Source organism: Heptranchias perlo, unplaced genomic scaffold, assembly GCF_035084215.1.
Source record: "Heptranchias perlo isolate sHepPer1 unplaced genomic scaffold, sHepPer1.hap1 HAP1_SCAFFOLD_60, whole genome shotgun sequence".
In the NCBI taxonomy this organism is placed as follows: Eukaryota; Metazoa; Chordata; class Chondrichthyes; order Hexanchiformes; family Hexanchidae; genus Heptranchias; species Heptranchias perlo.
Genome location: NW_027139623.1, coordinates 5825377 through 5840046, shown reverse-complemented (window position 1 = coordinate 5840046; position 14670 = coordinate 5825377). Strand labels below are relative to the sequence as shown.

Sequence of the window (14670 nt, the reverse complement as noted above, 5' to 3'; positions counted from 1 at the left end):
AGTGGCAAGGATGTGGAGATTGGGAGGGGGTCAAAGATCTTGACTTCACAATTTTTAACTGGAGTAAATTATGGCTCCTCTAAAACAGAATGTTGCTATGACAACTCAAAGACACTGGAAGGGTCAAGAGAGGCGGTGGTTTTGTCAGCGTAAATCTGAAAGCTGGTCCATGTCTGCGGACAATGTCACCAAAGGGCATCATGTGGATGAGGAAGAGGAGGCAGCCAAGGATTGAATCTTTAGATACATCAGAGATAACGGCGATAGGGTGGGAAGAGAAGCTTCTCCTGGCTACGATCAGATAGGTGAGTGGAACCAAGCGAGGGATGTCCCACCAAAAGAGGCCAATGAACGATGAATGAGGAAGTCACGGGTGGGTTTCCTGTCGGTGAGGAGGAGAGGGCGGAGATGGGGAGGGGTGGGCCATGGAGGTATTTAACCCCCATGCTGAAAATGCTAAAAGTTCGACGATCGGGAACTGGGAGTTAGTGAGGGTCCGTGAGGCCAAGCAGGACCTGGGGCTGGTTGGAAGGAGGAGGCTGAATGACCGGACAGGCGTGCATTGGAGGAATGGAGTCTGGAGGGTCAGAGGCATTAATGAAGGTTTTAATGGCAATATGCTGGGGAAGGAATGGAGGCGGGTGAGGGAAGCACGGGGCCTTTGTGAAGGAGGTCAAATCGGGTCATGAGCTCAGCTCGGGGTTGCACGGGAGCAATTTTACTGCAGCCTTCAACCAATGTAAAATAAACGGGGAAATATCTGCAATAAAATAACGGAGAGAGGAATGGCAATGAAACTCGTTTAGTGACCCCTGATATCACGCACAGGCCTAAGCATGACCATCAACTGTCCCCGTGTCAGAGACTCAAAATACATATTTTAACTGGGAAACTGCAGGGACAGAGTGAAACGGGTCTGCTTTTGTCACTGGATTCAGTGTAGACGCGGTGAAATCTGTAAATGTATAAATGAATCGGCAGGAGTGAGCATGGTCAATACAATTATATGAAAACTGTAAATGAAGCCGCTGATTGTTGTTGGACCAGTCCTTTCTGAGCACAGCTTTTAACTTTATTCCTGAGAGAAGTCTCATTAAGACAAGGTTCTGAACTTTGAGATGTTTTTGATATATCCACGTCATTATTTACATTGGAGACAAAGCTGCTGATGTAATGTGTTTGTTCAGGTGACTGTAACTAATAGCAATGATCAGGGGTATAACCGTCTCAGTGGAGATTAATCCCCTGTATAAATTAAGCTCGTTGCAATGTATCGGCTCAGAGTGCTTTCTGGAGCTCCGGTTTACAGATCAGCAGAAGTCACTGCTTCTCACAGAAATGGGATATTCAGTACTGTTTCAGATCGAACGCATTTACTATCCTGTTCTTGCAGCCATTGGAGTTCCAGGTAAGCCGTTATCTCATCTGTGAATATTGCAAATCGGTGCTATCTGTGCTGCTGTACTTGGCTAATTATTTTTTCTCCCACCATGTTTTGCGCAGTCACCTCTTATATCAGTTGAATGATTGAATGTTTAAAGTCTCTGCTCTTTCAGTCTTGTAGGAGCTGCATTATATCTGTAATGAACATTGTATATCCAACCCTGGCACTGTTACTGGATTGTTCTCTGTACTGAATATAATGTTGAATAATGGTATGTACTTAAATTCAAAACGTTCGGTCTTGAAGGAGCTGCATTATATCTATTATGATCATTACATCTCCAACCCTGGCATTGTTACTGGATTATTCTGTGCACTGAATTTATCGTGGAATAATGGTCTATCATTCCAAATGGTCGGTCCTGTAGCAATTGCATTTTTTCTGTAGTGAACGTTGTTTATCCAACCCTGGCTTTGTTACTGGATTATTCTCTGTATTGAATGTATTGGAATCAGTTGTCTGGGCTAAGAGCTGGTATCAGACCATCAGGATTGGTTAACATTTTCATGTTGTTGAAATAACCTGTCCTGGAAAATTTTTCTTTTAATGTGTTTTCAGTGATTGATAATGAGACAGCTCATGGTCTCAGTGTTAAAAGGAGGCAGCGCAATGCCCGCCCTCTTCAATCACATGGTTTAGTTTAAGTGGCATTTCATTGTATTTATTGGTTATCACTGTTATGAGATATTTCATTATGTGTGTATCTGACGCAGCTCCAGAAGTCTGGTTACTGAACAGAATTTGCTGCTGATTCTTTCATATCTCCTTCTCTGCTTGACTGTGGATGAATTCACTGTAAAATGCAATGTTTTGTATTTATGTTGTATCAGTTTGCACTTTTTCTGTTGGAATCATGAGCCCTTCTATTTATCTGTAGATTTTTAGCAGCAGCGGTGATGTTGGCGTTTTGTTAATTGAACAATGCCGCCATCTAACGCTGTACTTTGTAATTACAGGAGAAGGAATTTCAATCATTGTGAGGTGTGTCTGGAAGAGGCATTCGATTCTGTTTATTCCATGAATTGTATATGAAGTGAACAGTGTAGGTGAACAGCTGGAGACTTGGAAGATCTGCAGAAACATTAAACTGTTCACAGAGGCTCCACTATTCAACAAACTGACACTAAGAATAGGATCTTTGCAACACGGGGCTGGTGAAGAGAAAACAGGCGCAGGATGTTAGGATTTACTCGGATGTGAAAAGGGGCATTGAAAAAGAGTGTAGAGAGAGTGCGGAGAGATAGAGAGGAGCGATAGAGAACGCAACTGAGAAGAAAAACGCGAGAGAGGAGCAGAAGGAACGAGAGAAAGAGAAAGACAGAGAGAGAGAGAGAGAATGGGGGAGAGAGAGATAGAGAGACACATAAGCAGAATGAGAGAGAAGGAGAGCGAGATGGAGGGAGAAAGCGGGATCAATTGCTGAAACTTGGAATACAATTATGAAGAGGAAATGTGACTTGAAGGCGTTATTAGGATGTTGTCAGATTGTGAGAGTTTTATTGTACTCTCTCCGGGTGTGTTTATCACTATCAGATCCTCAGTCTGTTTATGTGAATGTTCCTTTTACTTGTTTACCGGCTGAATACATAAACATAATTGAGATGTATTTAAAGAAAAAGGATCGCATTGGATTGTTAGGATGTTGTATTCTAGAAGCTATGTGTCAGCTTAATTCAATAAAGAACGAGGCTAATTTAATGAATGCATTTTAATTACAGGGCTCGACAGGGTCGATGCAAGGAGGATGTTTCCCCTGGTTGGGGAGTCGAGAGGCAGGATCACAGTCTCAGAATAAGGGGTAGGTCATTTAAAATCAAGATGAGGAGAAGTTTCTTCAATCAAAGAGTGGTGAATCTTTGGAATTCTCTACCCCAGAGGGCTGTGGAGGTTCAGTCATTGAGTACATTCAAAGCAGAGATCGATTGATTTCTGGATATTAAAGGCATCACGGGATATGGGGATGATGCAGGAAAAAGGCATTGGGATGCAGATGGACGGGAAAGTGAGCGAGGGTCGTTACGGTCGAGGGACTGTAACTAACAAGCTGCTCCCTGACACCAATAACCACAGAAATTACGGGTTGAATTCATTAATTGTGTTGTGTTTCTGGGACCAATAGATTAGATTCCTTTCAATACTGTGCTGCAGTCTCTCCCTGTGAATCCGAGCCTCTCCTCCCACTGCATTGAATCCTCCGTCTCCTCATCCGTTGCTTCTGTTTATACACTTTCCAAAACCATCTGCTCCTGGCTCCACTCCAGCTCCTGCATGTCTTTTTCCTTGTCTCACTCCCAATCTCACTCACTCGCTCGACCTCGAGCTGCCTCTTCCAATCCGATCCGAAGCCTCAAACACACCACCGCGGATCTCCATCTTTCCGGTTTTGGGCCGGCCCCAGTCGGCTCTCTTAACCCAGAGCAACAAACCAGCAGCACCTCCCGCTGTCCCCCACCCCCCAGCCCGCTCACGTTCCCGTCCACCTTGAGCCCAAAATCCACATTTAACCAGTTGGATTCCCGGTCCGTAAAACCCCTTCTCCCTTCCCTACTGGCACTGCCCCCTCTCTCGGGCCTTTCAGTGGATCCGGTGCTCAATTTATTCACTTTCTGTGTCAATTTGCCAAGTCATTCTTGATAATTGTCTTTAAATACATTTTTCTGCACGAAAGCGCGGCCCAGGTCAGTGAATCAGATTCCAGCGTTTGATGCAGCGACAAAGCTGGAAATGTCCCCCAGATCCTGTCAAAAAGCTGCTTTGTCTCCAGGTCTGATCAGTAATTTCTCTGCTTCCTTTCCCTTTCTTACAGTTAACTTGGTGGCGATTGTGATCCTGACCCGAGGAAAGTGCGGTCTCTCCAAATGTATCACTCGCTACCTGGTGGGAATGGCGGCGGCCGATCTCCTGGTCGTTATCACTGATGTCGTAATGAGGCGCATTGTTGAGATTTATTTCCCAGTTTCATTCTTGACCATTACCCCCGTGTGCCGTCTCATTGTCACCATGATTTTTGCAGTCACAGCGGCCTCTGTCTGGTTCACAGTGGTTTTCACCTTTGATCGATTTGTGGCCATTTGTTGTCAGAAGCTGAAAACAAAACAATGCACCGAGAAAACGGCGGCTGTTGTTATCGGGGTGGTGAGTGCGCTGAGCTGTTTGCTAAACATTCCCTGGTACTCTGTAATTGACCCGGAATATATAATGGACAATGTACCCCGGGGTTGTGTCTGGAAACAGAGCCTTTTCACTTCACCCGCATGGGCAGCGTTTGACTTGTTTTATTTTGTGTTAATGCCTTGTCTCCCATGCATTCTGATTTTGCTGTTCAATGTTCTCACCGCCAGGCACATTTTAACGGCCAGTAGAGTCCGCAGGGGGCTCCGGGGCCGCAGCAATGGAGAGAATCACAAGGATCCAGAGATGGAGAACCGAAGGAAATCCATCATTTTACTCTTCAGTATATCAGGCAGTTTTATATTGTTATGGAGCACAGTCGTTTTTTATGTTATCTCTCTGCATACAGCAAACGCCCAGTACTCTGCGGTCAGTGACATTGAGTCAGCCGCATTCATGCTTCAACTTCTCAGTTCCTGCACCAACACGTGTATTTATGCTGTGACCCAGACTAAATTCAGAGAGGAGCTGAAGAACGGGGTGAAATACGCACTGAATCTAATTGTTACATTCGTTAAATCATAGAAACGTCTGAGAATTTTCATCGAAAATCAAATAAAAAGTCAATTAGAGTAGATTTTCACGTTTGGCGGTGGGGTAAGACTGGCGGTAGCGGATCGGGCGTCCGTTGTTCACCGCACCTGATTTTTCTATCCATTGAGATCAATGTGTTCGCTAACTTAACTGATATCAATCCAATACGTTAAAAACATTTGGAAATACCAGACAGGAATTATATTTTATACGACAAATGCGATGTTTGTGAAATGATACAAGTTGATTTGAACGTGAAAAAGGTTTTCTGTTACTAATCTGGAAATACATGATTTCAATATTAAATGTTGCAGCCTGAAACGTGTAAAATCAAACATGCTCCCTTTCGGTTGATGATTATTTCCCATCACACACACTGCCCGGTGGGATGGACTGAGGGTGAGCTGTCAGGGTCAGACAGCGTCCTGTTCATTGGGACATTTGTTTTGACCAGAACAGAATAATAATGGACCAACACCCGGACCTTACTAACTGGGAAAATATTAATGTAATTTCAAACTCCAGTGGGGAGTTCCGGAGATCGTTTCCTCTCTGAGCTGCTGGGCAGCAATGTTTACTCACTGCAGGGAGTTTAATGGGACATGAGTCTGGGCCTGGTTACACAGATCTATAAGGAAACCTCATGATACATTTCTGAGAAGATCAGGAGGCGGGAGATTTCTCACGGCCTCAGCAGGCCAAGGGAAAGCTCTAATGCTCCTCCTCGCCACACAAAATATGAGTTACAAATAAACTTCTCAGTGTTCTGGATCACTCAATGCCCATCGATAGGGCGGCTCCTCCTCCCATTTGTAACCAACATTATGTGGTGTCCCGTGTACGTCATAATACTCTGATTTACATATTACACGTGGTCTGACCGGAAACAGGTAGGTGTTGCTCCGGCCGCTCTTCTCAGGACCCTCCCCACCATGGCGGAGGCAGGAACTCCAACGTTAAAGGGGCGGTAAGTGACCTGACACCATTTACTAGCCTCTACCACCCCATTTCCGCCAGGCGGGGATACTTAAAATCGGCCACACCTTTCCTGACCTACGCCCGAGTATTAATCTTCGAAGCCCACAAGCTGGTTCATTGTCTCAAACTGCACCGGTTCACAACACGTGGAGGGAAAATTTCACCATCGCTGGGGGCTGAGCTGAAAGAGCGGATCACCCGCCCCTTATAGAACAGGCCCGATTTTACTTTCTCCGTCAGTTTACCGCCCAAGCAGTGAAGGTGAAATTACCCCCTACGTCTCTGATCCCAAAGTTCGACAGGTGTGTGAAGCACATCACACACTGTTTGCTAAATACTGTCATGAATGTGAGCGTATCGATCCATGTATTCAGGTAAAAGGTGATAACCCCCCGCCCCTCCATAGAGACAGGATCCCTATACCGTGGAGTCGAAGTGGGGGTTCACCCCCAACAGCTCGGTAACACAGGATGCAGTGCACTGCGGGCAGTTCCCTGGGATGCACCTCCAGATAGATATGAACTGCTGCTGGAAGGCCATCAACTCGGTGAAGGAGGCCCGATGGTCTTCCTAAAACCAGCTGGTCTTCCAGGTGAAGGAGCTGTTCACGATCCAAGGCCCAGGAGTCCGTGCTGTGGGAAGCACTGAAGTTTAAACTAACTTGGCAGTGGGATGGGATACAGAGTGGAGCTACAATAGGGGGTGATGTGCAGCCAAATATATAGAAAAAAACAAGTCAGCTTGGAAGACAGGGCAAATATGTGAGGGCAGGGCTGGATGGCATCTATTTTAATGCAAGGAGTCTTGCGAATAAGGTGGATGAACTGAAGGTGTTGATAAACATATGGGAGTATGATATTGTTGCTGTCACAGAGACATGGTTGAGGGAGGGGCAAGACTGGCAGCTCAATATTCCGGGGTACAGAATCTTCAGACGAGACAGAGGGGGAGGTATAAGAGGAGGGGGGGTCGCAATATTAATTAAAGAATCAATTACTGCCATAAGGAGGGATGATATATTAGCAGGTTCCTCTAATGAGGCCATATGGGTGGAGCTTAAAAACAAAAAGGGGTCAAGCACTTTGATGGGAGTGTACTATAGGCCCCCAAACATTCAGGGGGAGATAGAGGAACAGATATGTAGGCAAATCTCAGAAAATTGTGCAAATAATAGGGTAATAATAGTGGGGGATTTCAACTTCCCCAATATTAACTGGGATACTCAGAGTGTAAAAGGCTTAGAGGGTACAAAATTCTTAACGTGCATCCAGGAGAGCTTTTTGAGCCAGCATGTAGAAAGTCCTACAAGAGAGGGGGCGGTACTGGACCTAATTCTAGGGAATGTGGCCGGCCAAGTGGAAGAAGTGCTGGTAGGTGAGCACTTTGGTGACAGTGACCATAATTTGGTGAGATTTAAGGTGGTCATGGAAAAGGACAGGGAGGGGCCGGAAATAAAGGTTCTAAATTGGGGGAAGGCCGATTTTAATAGGATAAGGCAGGATCTGGCCAAAATGGACTGGGATCAGCTGCTTGTAGGAAAATCCGCATCGGAGCAATGGGAGTCTTTCAGAAGGGAGATTGAGTCCATACAATGGCAACATGTTCCTGTAAAGGTCAAGGGTGGTTCCAAGAACTCCAGGGAACCTTGGATGTCAGGGGATATACGAGAATGGATTAGGAAAAAAAGGAGGGCTTTTGGCAGATACAAAAGGCTAAAGACGGAGGAAGCCCTAGAGGAGTACAAAAAGTGCAGGGGGATACTTAAAAAAGAAATTAGGAGATCAAAGAGGGGCCATGAAATAACACTGGCGAGCAAAATAAAGGAAAATCCTAAGATGTTTTATAAGTATATTAAGGGTAAGAGGATGACTAGGGAAAAAATAGGGCCCATTAGGGACAAAAATGGCAATCTGTGTGTGGAGCCGGCAGATGTAGGAGGGGTTCTAAATGATTTTTTTGCATCTGTTTTCACTATGGAGAAGGACGATGTAGACATAGAAATACGGCAGGGGGACTGTGATATACTCGAACATATTAACATCGAGCGGGAGGAGGTATTGGCGGTTTTAGCAGGCCTAAAAATGGATAAATCCCCAGGCCCGGACGAAATGTATCCCAGGCTACTGTGTGAGGCAAAGGAGGAGATTGCGGGGGCTCTGACACATATATTCAGAACCTCTCTGGCCACAGGGGATGTGCCAGAGGACTGGAGAACCGCTAATGCAATACCATTATTCAAGAAGGGGAGTAGGGAAAAACCGGGGAACTACAGGCCAGTGAGCCTAACATCAGTGGTAGGAAAATTATTGGAAAAAATTCTGAAGGACAAAATTAGTCTCCACTTGGAGAAGCAAGGATTAATCAGGGATAGTCAACATGGCTTTGTCAAGGGAAGATCATGTCTGACTAATTTGATTGAATTTTTTGAGGGGGTGACTAGGCGTGTGGATGAGGGTAACGCAGTGGATGTGGTATACATGGATTTCAGTAAGGCCTTCGATAAAGTCCCGCACAGGAGACTGGTCAAGAAGGTACGAGCCCATGGAATCCAGGGTGCCTTGGCACTTTGGATACAAAACTGGCTTAGTGGCAGAAGGCAGAGGGTGATGGTCGAAGGTTGTTTTTGTGACTGGAAGCCTGTGGCCAGTGGGGTACCACAGGGATCGGTGCTGGGTCCCTTGCTGTTTGTGGTCTACATTAATGACTTGGATATGAATGTAAAAGGTATGATCAGTAAGTTCACTGATGATACAAAAATTGGTAGGGTGGTAAATAGCGAGGAGGATAGCCTCAGTCTGCAGGACGATATAGATGGGTTGGTCAGATGGGCGGAACAGTGGCAAATGGAATTTAACCCGGAAAAGTGCGAGATGATGCACTTTGGAGGGACTAACAAGGCAAGGGAATACACAATGAATGGGAGGACCCTAGGCAAGACAGAGGGTCAGAGGGATCTTGGTGTGCAAGTTCACAGATCCCTGAAGGCGGCGGAACATGTAGATAAGGTGGTAAAGAAGGCATATGGGATACTTGCCTTTATTAGCCGAGGCATAGAATATAAGAGCAAGGAGGTTATGATGGAGCTGTATAAAACACTGGTTAGGCCACAGCTGGAGTACTGTGTGCAGTTCTGGTCGCCACACTACAGGAAGGATGTGATCGCTTTGGAGAGGGTGCAGAGGAGATTCACCAGGATGTTACCAGGGCTGGAGCGCTTCAGCTATGAAGAGAGACTGGGAAGATTGGGTTTGTTTTCCTTGGAGCAGAGGAGGCTGAGGGGGGACATGATTGAGGTGTACAAAATTATGAGGGGCACAGATAGGATGGATACTAAGGAGCTTTTTCCCTTCGTTGAGGGTTCTATAACAAGGGGACATAGATTCAAGGTAAAAGGCGGGAGGTTTAGAGGGGATTTGAGAAAGAACTTTTTCACCCAGAGGGTGGTTGGAGTCTGGAACTCACTGCCTGAAAGGGTTGTGGAGGCAGGAACCCTCACAACATTCAAGAAGCATTTGGATGAGCACTTGAAATGCCACAGCATAAAAGGCGACGGACCAAATGCTGGAATATGGAATTAGAGTAGACAGGGCTGATGGCCGGCGCGGACACGATGGGCCGAAGGGCCTCTATCCGTGCTGTATAACTCTATGACTCTAAGATGCGGCCTGACCAAAGGCTCTATGGGGAAAGACGACATTGTAAGGCTATTTTACCTTGTATTGTTCAGCATGTATTTGAAAATATGTTCTATATTTTCAATTGTAGTAACGGAATCGTAGCGTGTATGATATCTATTCTATTGTTTTGAATTGCAATTGTGGTATTTACATTGAACTGTGTGCATCCATAAATTTTATGAAATAAAGTACATCTTGAAATATTTTTTTAAAGTTCCAGTCTCACCGTGTGTGCTGTGTTGGACAGTGAACAGTGGAAACACAGCCGGACAGTAAAGATGTGGGGAGTTATAAAAAGAACATCTATTGCAGGCACCAGGTGAGAAATAGGATTAATTTCTTAATGATGAGAAACTAGGGGCTGTCGAGGAGCAAAGGGATTTGTGTGTCCAGGTGCACCAATCACGAAAAGCTACTGCACATATCCAAAATTTAAAGGTCCCAATTTCTAGTCTGTCATATCCCAAGGTATTGCTGTCAGGTATTTCGCCAACTCTCTGGAATTTGCTGATATAATCAGGCCCCACTGCCGCCCTCGCTGGTCCATTCCATCCATCCAGCGCCCTCTGCATTAAAAAGTTACATTCAATCATTCTGCTCATCCTCTGCCCCAGGGAGAGAAGACGAAGAGTGGCGGGAGGACCCAGACCATCAGCCTTATATGAGTTTGGACGTTTCTGTTTTTAATTCAGGTTATTTTATTTGCAATTATTTCCCTTTTTGTACCTTTATATTTTAATTTCATTATTGCAGATTTTGCATTTTTGAACAAATTCTCCAAACCCTTTGCGCAGTGAGTGCTGACTCCGGGCCCTTTGATTGACAGCTCTCACCACCTCCACCCCCACCCCGACTACCCCGGGCTGACTCCTCCCACCACGTAACACGCATCACGCAACAGCGTCACTCACCTTACCGCGCTGACGTCCTGGCGCCGCGTTGCCTTAGCAACAGGCCCGCGCCGGGAGGATGATGATTGCGGCCCAAGGCCGGTGGGCGGACGGGCGCTGCTGTGGGCGGGGGCGGGGCCGACAGAGGGAGGGCCCGCACCGGGGAGTGGCCTGAGAGGGGTGGCGGGCGGAGTTACTCGGGGCCTCCTGTGGGCCCCGTGAATCTCCACTCTGTCAGCGGCCGGTGTCGAGCTGGGCTCGGGGGGGAGTCACTCTCCCGCCTCCCCGTCAAACGGGCCGTGGGTCGGAGCCCAAAAGTGAGCGAGAATCAAACAGCACAGAGAGAGGCCGCTCGGCCCATCGCGCCTGTGCCGGCCCTGTGAAAGAGGCCGCTCGGCCCATCGCGCCTGTGCCGGCTCTGTGAAAGAGGCCGCTCGGCCCATCGAGCCTGTGCCGGCCCTGTGAAAGAGCGATCCCATTAGTCCCACTCCCCCCTGCTCTTTCCCCGAGGATTTACTGGGTTGAAAAGCATCTCCTTTTGTACTCCAAGCAGACAACTATACCGAGGTATGCGGACCTGATATATACTCAGAGACTCAGAGTAATGAGAAAGGGGGCGTTGAGAAATAAGACTGGGAGAGGGGGAGAGCCTCCATGGGCTGTGCTGGAACCATCCTTCCGATTCCAGGGCGCAATTTTCGTACGTTATCAGTCACTTTGCTTCTGATTGGACGGGACTAGAAATGCTCAGGCACATTGTAGCAGAGGCCGGCAAGAATATTTCGAGTCCTTGAGCTTCAGAGGAGGGCAACTTAAGGCCTGGAGAGTATTGCGTCTCATTTCACTATAGACGGATGCAGGACTTGCCCCAGGTGTAGGTTTGTGTTTAAAGATCACTTCACTGAAAACACCTTGACGATCTGGGGTTACAGACAGGCATGACGGGCGGGAAAACAGTTGGTTCATCAATCCTGCCCCACATGCCTGGAGCATCGTGACCAGACATTTCCTCCCTACAAAACCCGCCCCACCCACCGGAAACATGTAATCTCCTGGGAGCGGTTACAAATCAGAAAAACAATCAAAAGCCGATAATGAGGGCGAATTCTGGGAAATTCCTCCCCGACTCCCTCAGGCGATCGAATCGAGTTCAGTGCATCACACTGACCATGTGTAGGTTAACTGTAAAACCACTCACCTTCTATATGATGCGATCTCTGCCCCAGTCAAGAAATGGCCCAGATCCCTCGAGAACGCGGAGGGAGTCAGCACCCACCACACCAGCCAGAATTGCATTCCAGAGACTCACTACTCTCTGGGAAAAGAAGAATCACCGAACATTAAGAATATTTTTACCTCTGTGTGGTCTGAACGCCTGTCAGCTGCTCCTCCCCAATCTGTGAAACTGGATGGTGGTGAACCTGTGGAATTCTCTACCACAGAAGGCTGTGGAGGCGAAGTCACTGAATATATTTAAGAAGCAGATGGAGAGATTTCGACACACACAAGGCATCAAGGGGTATGGGGAGAGCGCGGAATTATGGTATTGAGGTAGCGGATCAGCCATGATCCGATTGAATGGCGGAGCAGGCTCGAAGGGCCGAATGGCCGACTCGTGATCCTATTTTCGATGTTTTAACAACTCCGCACGCAATCCAGCCCCAGGACGGCAGCCATTTCAAAGGCGCGTGCGCGCTTCCATTGAATTTTATCCTGTGCAGAGCATTTGCCTTTTCTCGAGGTGAAGAAACCCTTTCCTGTCCTTGTGTGTGAAGGTGAGGTGAGGACAAGAGGGTCTTTTCAAAATTTCAAACATAAATAATTTGGAAATGCCGGGGATTGAACCCGGGACCTCATACATGCAAAGCATGCGCTCTACCACTGAGCTACAGCCCCTCTGCAAAGTTGGGGATGTAGACGAACATACGGAAATGACGGGCAGTAAAAGACCAGCTGGTCCATCAAGCCTGCTCCTCACTCGTGATTGCTGGAGCATCATTACTGACACTTGCTCCCCCTCAAGTGGAATTTCAGCTCCGTCTCTCCCGGACAACGAGATGCCCAGTCATCACACGTGCTCCAAATGTTCAACCTCTGCTTCAGTTCACGGGGTTTCTGCTCCGCTTTACTTTGAACTTTCCAAAAAAAAGTCAGCGGAAATAAAAAAATACAATTGCCAATAGTCAGTGACGAGGCTGATATCCAACCTCTGAATCAGAAAGTGAGATGGATGAATGACACAGCGTCAAACAAGAGCTGGGACTGCTCGCTAGACATTGCACTGTCACATATTCCGGTCAGTCGGCGGCTGTTATGAGCTGAGCTGCTGAGGGGACCGTGAGATGAAGTCCTGCTCAGGGATAATTTAATGCTTGTGGAGCCTCAGAAGTTGGAACTCGCTGAGCTCAGAAAGCGCGATTCGCCTTTCCGTGCGTAATTCTGATGAAAAATATTTGTGGAGATGCTGGGGATTGAACCCAGGACCTCATACATGCGAAACATGCGCTCTACCACTGAGCTACATCCCCCGATGAAATAAATAGCTACCCAACGAAAGAAGAACGGATTATCCTCATTTTGTGAGACCACCCATGGTGGGTCTGCCACGTGATAGATTATTTCCAGATTCAAAGATTGGGGAGGAGTGGGGAACAGGCGTTCAGACCACACAGAGGGAAGAATCGTCTGGATGTTAGGCGGTTCTTTATTTCCCAGAGTGTAGTGAGTCTCTGGATTGCATTGCCGGCTGGTCTGGTGGGTGCTGACACTTTGTATACTTGGCTTAAAATCATCGAGTTTTCTGTTCCAAGCAGACAATTAAAGATGAAGTTTGCGGACCTGATACAACTGTGGGTGAACGGAAGAAACCAGGCCTCGGCACTTAGTCTAATGAGAAAGGGGGAGTTGAGAAGAAAGGCTGGGAAAGGGGGGAGAAAGACCTTGAACTGTGCTGTAACCACCCTTCCTATTTCAGGGCGCATTTTTCGAACGCTCCCGTTATCAGTCACTTTGCTTACGGTTGGACGGGACTAGAAATGCTCAGGCACATTGTAGCAGAGGCCGGCAAGAATATTTCGAGTCCTCCTGCTTCAGAGGAGGGCAAGGTGAGGCACAGGCAGCATTGAGTCTCATTTCACTATAAAGGGCCAGGTGTGAGTTTGTGTTTAAAGATCACTTCACAAAAACACCTTGACGAGCTGAGGTTACTGACGGACATGATGGTCAGGAAAAGACCAGCTGGTTCATCAATCCTGTCCCACATGCCCGGAGCATCGTGACTGGACACTTCCTACCGACACCACCCGCCCCACCCACCGGAAACATGTAATCTCCTGGGAGCGGTTACAAACCAGAAAAAAATACAGGGCCAATTTTTGGAAAGTTCCTTCCCGACATCTTAAGGCGATTGAAACCAGTCCAGGACATGACAGTGACCATGTGTAGGTTAACTGTAAAACCACTCACTTTCCATATGATGCGATCTCTGTCCCAGTCAAGAACAGATCCAGATCCCTCGAGAAGGCAGAAAGAGACTCAGCACCCACCAAACCAGCCGGCAATGCATTCCAGAGACTCACTACTCTCTGGGAAATGAAGAACCGCCTGACATACAGACTATTCTTACCGCTGTGCAGTCAAAACGCCTGTTCCCTGCTCCGCCCCAATCTTTGAAACTGCAAATAATCTATCACGTGGCAGACCCACCTTGGATGGTCTCATAAAATGAGAACGATCAGTTCTTCTTTCCTTGGGTAGCTTTTTATTTTATCTGGGAATGTAGCTCAGTGGTAGAGCGCATGGTTCGCATGTAATGAAGTCCTTGGGTTCAATGCCCAGCATCTCCAACGCTATTTTTTCATCAGAATTACGCACGGAAAGGCGAATTTCGCTTTCTGAGCGCAGCGAGTTCCAACTTCTGAGGCTCCACAAACATTCAATTGTCCCGGAGCAGGACTTCATCTCACGGTCCCCTCAG

The 14670-nt window shown here is 47.1% G+C and overlaps 1 protein-coding gene and 2 non-coding genes across 3 annotated transcripts in view; all 3 read right to left on the bottom strand.

The window, feature by feature from the left end:
* Positions 1-14670, bottom strand: part of LOC137316839 (zinc finger protein 229-like) — a 330353-nt gene that overhangs the window by 215201 nt on the left and 100482 nt on the right. The window lies entirely within an intron of this gene.
* On the bottom strand, positions 12519-12590 carry trnaa-ugc (transfer RNA alanine (anticodon UGC)). Its single transcript has one exon. It is a non-coding gene; the product is annotated as a tRNA-Ala (tRNA).
* Positions 13151-13222, bottom strand: trnaa-cgc (transfer RNA alanine (anticodon CGC)). Its single transcript has one exon. It is a non-coding gene; the product is annotated as a tRNA-Ala (tRNA).